Below are 7213 nucleotides of genomic sequence, written 5' to 3'. Positions count from 1 at the left end.
CTTAAAGTCATCGACTTTATGGTTTAAGAGGCTTAGAAATAGTCAGATCTAAAAGTTGGACGTGGGTCTTAACTGTTTAAGACCCCAAGAGCTGAAGGACAGAAACTAGGTATTACGTCAGGCGTAATTCCAGTACGCGCAGCGTAAGGGGTGGCACACCTCGACCCTCTAAAGATATCGGTTACGCCTAGCGTACATGTTTGGTACGCGCAGCGTAACCCAAAGGGTTGACTTTTGTTGACTTTTAGGGTTTGGTCAACTTTAGGGTATTTAAGCCATGTGAGGGGTAAAATGGTCTCTTTACCCTCATGAGAGTATTAAGAGAAGCGATGGTCTAGCCTTGGGAAAAAATGTGTTAATGTCGAGTACTTATTTCATATGATTAGGCGGAGGCTAGATATTATTCCACGGAGTCCGAGATTTCCGAGATTTACGAGTTACCGAGCTACACGAGGTGAGTCTTCTCACTATACGTTACCTAGAGTGGTATTTATGTGGACCGTAGGCTCTTATGTGTTATGTATGAGATTGTGTGAATCTATGTGCTATGTGATATATGTATGTTATATGATTGTGTAGACCGGATCGGGAGGTCCAACAATACAGACCGGACCAGAGGGTCCAACGATTTAGACCGGGCCGGAGGGCCCAACGAGCTATGGGACTGGAGGGTCCCGTTGAGACACATCGACCGGAGGGTCGTACAGTAGCCTCGAGTGGCGTATATGTTGTATGTGGTATTTTGGGGAATTCACTAAACTTTATGCTTACAGTTGCTGTGTTTTGTGTCCCAGGTACTAGCGAGGACCGTGGGAAGGCGCCGGCGTGACCTGTACACATTAGAGAAAGGATTTGATTTCTTGTGATCTTGGGAAATGTTATATTTTGATAACTATTGTTGAACACTTTTGAGAATGTTTTTACTTAAATTTGGTTGTTGAAAAATGAAAATTTTGTTTTGAAAATCTCGTCGTTACAAGTTGGTATCAGAGCCTTGGTTTGAGGGACTTGGATGCACCTTTGGGCGTATCTGAACTCAAACCGAGGATTTGAGAAATTTCAACAATAAAAACTAAATTTTCTAAAAAGAGCAAGGAGTTTTGAAAGTCTATTTGATCCCTTCTCTGTGTATAATTTGCATGCATAAGAGCAACCTGTTATGATGACATGATTGCTTTGGGTATAGGAACTTTTACGATGGTTTGAGATGGTGATGTGCGGTAAATGCGGTGTATGGTTTGGTTATGGGATGAATTGGAGTTATCGGATTGAGCAGTGGAGAAAGGTACAAGTAGGTGTGGAAGGTAGTATTGGGCCCGTGCTACTGGAATCACAGGATGTGTACCCAAAACACTGATGGATCCAACAATCCCAAGGAGGACCAGTGTGGAAATATCCCTTATATGGAAATCCTGATCTTTGCTATTTATGAAATTTCAGTTAACATGGTGGTGACACGATTTGGAGTAGGAGGGTCAGGATCAGGATCGGGAGATACTACTGATGTCATTGATGAGAGGCTGTGAGAACTCATTGCAGCTGAGGTTACCAGGGGCATCCTTGATGCGACCCAGTCATTTTTGGGATGGTCAAGGAGGGTATTATGGATATTATGGAGGAGAGACTCGGATCTTTTAGGATAGAGTTGGCAGCGGGACAGATTGGGACCCGAACTTCCTCCTTCCGGGAGTTCAAGGCGTGTAGAGCACCGGAATTCTTCGGGGTCAGCGACCCCATTGTCAGCCGTCACTGGGTGGATGATATTGAGAATGCCTAGCGTACGAGTTCATGCCCGGAGGTGGCAAAGGTTGGGTTTGCTTCGTGTATGTTGAAAGACATGGCTTGCGACTGGTGGGGCGAGGTTACTAGCTAGGTGGGGCCAGCCGGAGTGGCTGAGATGTCATGGGATGAGTTTGTTCGACAGTTTCATTTGGCGTTTGCACCGCCTATATAGGTGCAATGGCTAGTAAGAGAGTTTCATGATTTGCAGCAGACAGTGAGCCTTATTGATTCCGCAGTATGCTACCAATAAAGAAATGAGACGGAACCGATATCATTACATCCTGAGGGACGATATCCGGGAGTTTGTGAGTTTTACAGGGTGCAAGACCCTAAACAAGATGGCGGAGAAGGGCCGCGAGAGGGAAATAGAGTTGGATACTCGCACGAAGCGGAAGACTAATCAGGCACAGGCAGCGGGGGGTCAGGCTAAGAAGCCTAAGACTTCTGATTCTTCGGGTAAGGGCCAGCAAGGCTGGGGCCGGTGTGCCAAGTGTAAGAGATTCCATAGCGGGACGTGTAGGATGGTTGCGACGACAGGATGTTACTCTTGTGGCCAGTAGGGCCACATGAGTAAGGATTGCCCCAAGAAGGGCTTGATATGTTTCCACTGCAATCAGACAGACCATAAAAAGGCCGAATGCCCTAGGTTGCAGGGAGGAGGAGAAACGGTGGTGGTACCCGCACCTGCCACCCTAAGGATCACTGATGGCCGCCCTGCCAAGGCAGATATCCCGGCGGTGAAGAGCCACGCGTTCCAGCTAACTACTAAGGAGGCTCGAGCTGCACCAGATGTTGTGGATGGTATGTATCTATTACTTTACTGCTTATTGTAATTGTATGGCTTATGTTTATATCATGGTTGTTCAGGGACCTTTTTAGTCAATGGTATGACTGCTCATGTTTTGTTCGACTTGGGTGCAACCCGATCATTTGTGTCTATTGCGCTTAGCAAGAAATTCCGGGACACGCCGGGGATCTTGGACTCCCCACTCGAGGTTGAGATTGCAGATGACCGAACTGTTAGTGCTGCAAGGGTGTATCGGGACCGTGTCCTAAATGTACTTAGGGAGAGATTTCGAGTCGACCTAGTTCCGATACCGCTACGGGAGCTGAAGGTGATTGTCGGGATGGACTAACTGGGGTCCAATGGGGCCATTGATCGATTGCGAGCGACATTTGGTTCGGGTTCGAACCTCCAGTGGGGGAGAGCTGGTTATTCATGGTGAGGGGGCCTCGCAGGGACCGATTCTCTGTTCGGTTGCAAGGGCAAAGAGGTTTCTCCAGCGGGGTTGCATGGGATTTCTGGCTTATATCGCGGATACAAGGATAGGGAACGAGACGGATGTGGGCAGTGTACCAGTTGTTCAGGACTTTTGGGATGTTTTCCCCGAAGAACTATCGGGGTGCCTCCAGAGAGGCAGGTGGAGTTTCGTATTGAATTGGTGTCGGGTGCCACCCCAATAGCAAAGGCACCATATCGGTTGGAACCACCCGAGATGCAAGAGTTATCTATGTAGCTTCAGGAACTGTTAGACCGAGGGTTCATTCGTCCGAGTAGTTCACCGTGGGGTGCATCGATTCTTTTTGTGAAAAAGAATGACGGGATGCACCGGATGTGCATTGATTATAGGGAGCTGACCAAGCTGACGGTGAAGAACCGCTATCCTTTGCCAAGGATCGATGATTTATTTGATCAACTTCAGGGTGCATCTTGGTTCTCCAAGATTGATCTCAGGTCCGGGTACCATCATATGAGGATTAGGGAAGAGGATATAGTGAAGACAGCTTTCAGAACTCGTTATGGGCATTATGAATTTGTGGTGATGCCATTCGGGCTCACCAATGCTCCAACAGCATTCATGGATCTCATGAATAGGGTATGCAGACCGATGTTGGATCGGTCAGTGATCGTTTTTATCAATGATATCCTGGTTTACTCCAAAACTAGAGAGCAGCACAAACAGAATTTGAGGGAGGTACTGGAGAATTTGAGGGCAAAGAAGCTTTATGCAAAGCTCTCCAAATGTGATTTTTGGCTACGGGAAGTGCAGTTTTTGGGGGATGTCATCAATCAAGAAGGTATTTCGGTTGATCCAGCAAAGGTGGAGGCTGTGATGCGATGGGGGTACCGAGAAACGCCTCGTAGATTCATAGCTTTTTGGTTTTAGCGGGTTACTATCAGAGATTTATAAAGGATTTCTCCAAGATTGTTATGCCATTGACCCGTTTGACCAAGAAGAATGTGACTTTTCGGTGGGATGAGGGTCAGCATAGGGATTTTGAGACTCTGAGGCAGGGTTATGCGAGGCTCCATTCCTAGTACTGCCTGAGGGGTTGGACGATTTGGTGGTATATTGTGATGCATCGATTTCAGGGTTGGGTGTAGTATTGATGCAGCGAGGGCATGTGATTGCTTATGCCTCGAGGCAGTTGAAGCCTTACAAGGCAAATTACCCCACACATGACCTGGAACTGGAGGCGGTGGTGTTCGCCCTCAAGATTTGGAGGCACTATCTATATGGGGTGTGGTTTACCATCTATACCAATCACAAGAGCCTAAAGTATTTGATGGATCAACAGAACCTTAATATGTGACAGAGGAGATGGTTGGATGTACTTAAAGATTATGATTGTGAAATCCTGTATCACCCAGGGAAGGCCAACGTGGTGGCTGATGCCTTGAGTTGCAAAGCGGCAGGGTCCCCGGTTAGGGAAATTTGTATGAGGATAACGGTGATGTCACCTTTGTTGGATATGATCAGAGGGGCTCAAGTTGAGGGGTAAAGAAGGAAAACTGGAAATCAGAGAAAATACGGGGCCAATATCCATTGTTTGTTAAGGATAGTTGCGGCCTTTTGACTCAGTGTGGATGAGTGTGGGTACCTTTGGAGAGGGGGGTGAGGCAAAGACTTTTAGAGGAGGCTCATAAGTCTAAGTTCTCTATACATCCGGTGGCAATAAAAATGTATAGGGAATTGAGGCTTAGTTACTGGTGGCCCTGCATGAAGCGAGAAATTGTTTGGTTTGTGGAGCGATGCTTGACCTGCAGGAAGGTCAAGGCCAAGAACCAGTGGCCTTATGGCAAGATTCAGCCGTTACCCATTCCCATGTGGAAGTGGGAAGAGATCACTATGGACTTCATTATGAAGCTACCAAGGACAGCGAGGGGAGTGGATGCCATGTGGGTCATCGTAGACAGACTGACAAAGAGTGCCCACTTCATTCCGATCTCCGAGAGCATATCCGCAGAAAAGTTAGTAGACATCTATGTTCGAGAAGTGGTGGTCAGGCATGGGGTGCCAGTGTCGGTGGTTTCAGATACGGATGTTCGGTTTACATCTAGGTTTTGGAAAAAGTTTCACGAAGAACTAGGTACTTAGCTACGTTTCAGTATAGCATATCACCCTCAAACTGATGGACAGAGTGAGAGGACAATCCATACATTAGAAGACATGCTACGAGCATGCGTGCTAGATTTTGGAGGGAGTTGGGATACATATCTCCCACTGGCAGAGTTCTCATACAATAACAGTTATCATGCCAGTATCGATCAAGCTCCATTCGAGATGTTATACGGTCGGAGGCGCAGGACCCTCGTATGTTGGGATGAGGTTGGTCATCGGGTCATAGGAAGCACGGAGGTGGGGCTCAAGACCATCGGGTTGATCCAATAGGTACGCGACCGGCTGCGAGTCGCGCAGAGCCGACAGAAGAGCTTTTCCAATCGACGGTGATCAGATCTTGAGTTTCAAGTGGGGGATTTTGTCTTATTGAAGGTATCACCCTGGAAGGGGATTATCAGGTTCCATAAGAGAGGCAAGTTGGTCCCTCAATTTATAGGTCCATTCAGGATCCTAGCCCGACTAGGCAAGTTAACCTATCGATTAGAGCTCCTTGAGGAGCTTAATCAGATTCACAACACCTTCCACGTATCTCAACTTCGGAAGTGTATTGCTGACGAGTCTGTAGTGATACCTTTGGATAACATTCAGGTGGATAGGGGCCTGAATTATGTCGAGAGGCCGATTTCCATTCTAGATTGGAAGACGAAAACACTTCGAAATAAGGAAGTAAAGTTGGTGAAGGTGCAATGGCAACATCGAAAGGGATCTGAGTGGACTTGGGAGCCGGAGGAGGAAATGCGGGATCATTACCCTGATCTGTCTTCAACCATGGACTTCGAGGGCGAAGTCTAGTTCAAGTGAGGGAGAATTGTAGCATCCAGAAATAATCGCTATGACTTGAACCCCTTTAAATTAGAGTTTTTGCATTATTAGTCCCTTAGTACGTTGGGCGTACTTAGGTTACGCTTAACGTACTAGGACCTTTATTGGTCGCAGATGTTTGGAGGTACGTTGGGCGTACCTTGGATTAAGCGGGGCGTAGGTGCTAGGGATAAAAAAACCCTAATTTTGGACTTGAGGCCTATATAAACTACTTTAAGCCCTTGGGACTAAACCCTAGAGAGCCTCCACTGCCCTTGAACGTCATTTCATTTTTGAAAGCCTTGAGAAATCATTTTTGAGTTTTAAAAGTGTGCATTTGTGATCTTAGTGTTCATTTCAAGGAGAAGAGTTGGTCAAGCAAGCTTGGATCAAGAAGGTGCTTCAAGATCTTGCATCATAATCATCTTACAGAGCTCTTAGAGGTAAAAATCTTGCATCTTTCCTCTTTGCTCTTTAGATCTAGCTAGGGTTTTTGTAGTTGGTCCCTTTAATGGATTTTGGGCCTCATTTGTTGGCTAGATCGTCCCCATCCGATAATAAGGTCAGATCTAAGGTCCTTAAGCCATTTAGGAGCATAAAAATAAGAGCTTTGTGGAGGTCTTGACCTTGTGCATGAGTTAAAGACTTTGGAAAGGTCTTAATAATGACTTTGGAGGTTTAATGGACATCCAAAGGCATAAAGTTAGCAACTTTATGCCTTAGGTGGTGTTAATGGACTCAGATCTAGATTCTGGACGTAAAAGAATGGAATAATAATCACTTAAGGGGGAAAGTGCTTAGCTGAGACTTACGTTGGGCGTACTCTGAGTATGCTACGTGTAACCCTTGAAAAGCTGGTATGTTACGCGTACCTGAAGGGTACGTTGGGTGTACGCAGGGCCGTTTGGGTCGTTCTTGTTTTGGGCTATCGAACTTTTGGGTCTCTTTTGGGTTGTTGGGCCTGATTGGATTCTGTGAGTTAGAGGCCTTTTTATTGGTTTGGACCATGGACTTATTGGTTGGGCATTTTTGGGCTAAGGGGGCCCATTAAGGATATTGGACTTAGATCTTGAGCCCATTTGCAATGAAAGGGTGATTGGGCCTTTGGGGTAGGGTTTAAAGGTTAGGCCCTCCCTTGGGATAATTTTTGGACGAATTATTGATGATATTATTATTGTTATTATTTAGTTCGGGAGGTTGCAGGTCATTAAGAGTGCAGTATTCGT

This window comes from Lactuca saligna, chromosome 4 (assembly GCF_052625555.1).
Source record: "Lactuca saligna cultivar CGN05327 chromosome 4, ASM5262555v1, whole genome shotgun sequence".
Taxonomy (NCBI): domain Eukaryota; kingdom Viridiplantae; phylum Streptophyta; class Magnoliopsida; order Asterales; family Asteraceae; genus Lactuca; species Lactuca saligna.
This window is presented reverse-complemented; position numbering follows the sequence as displayed.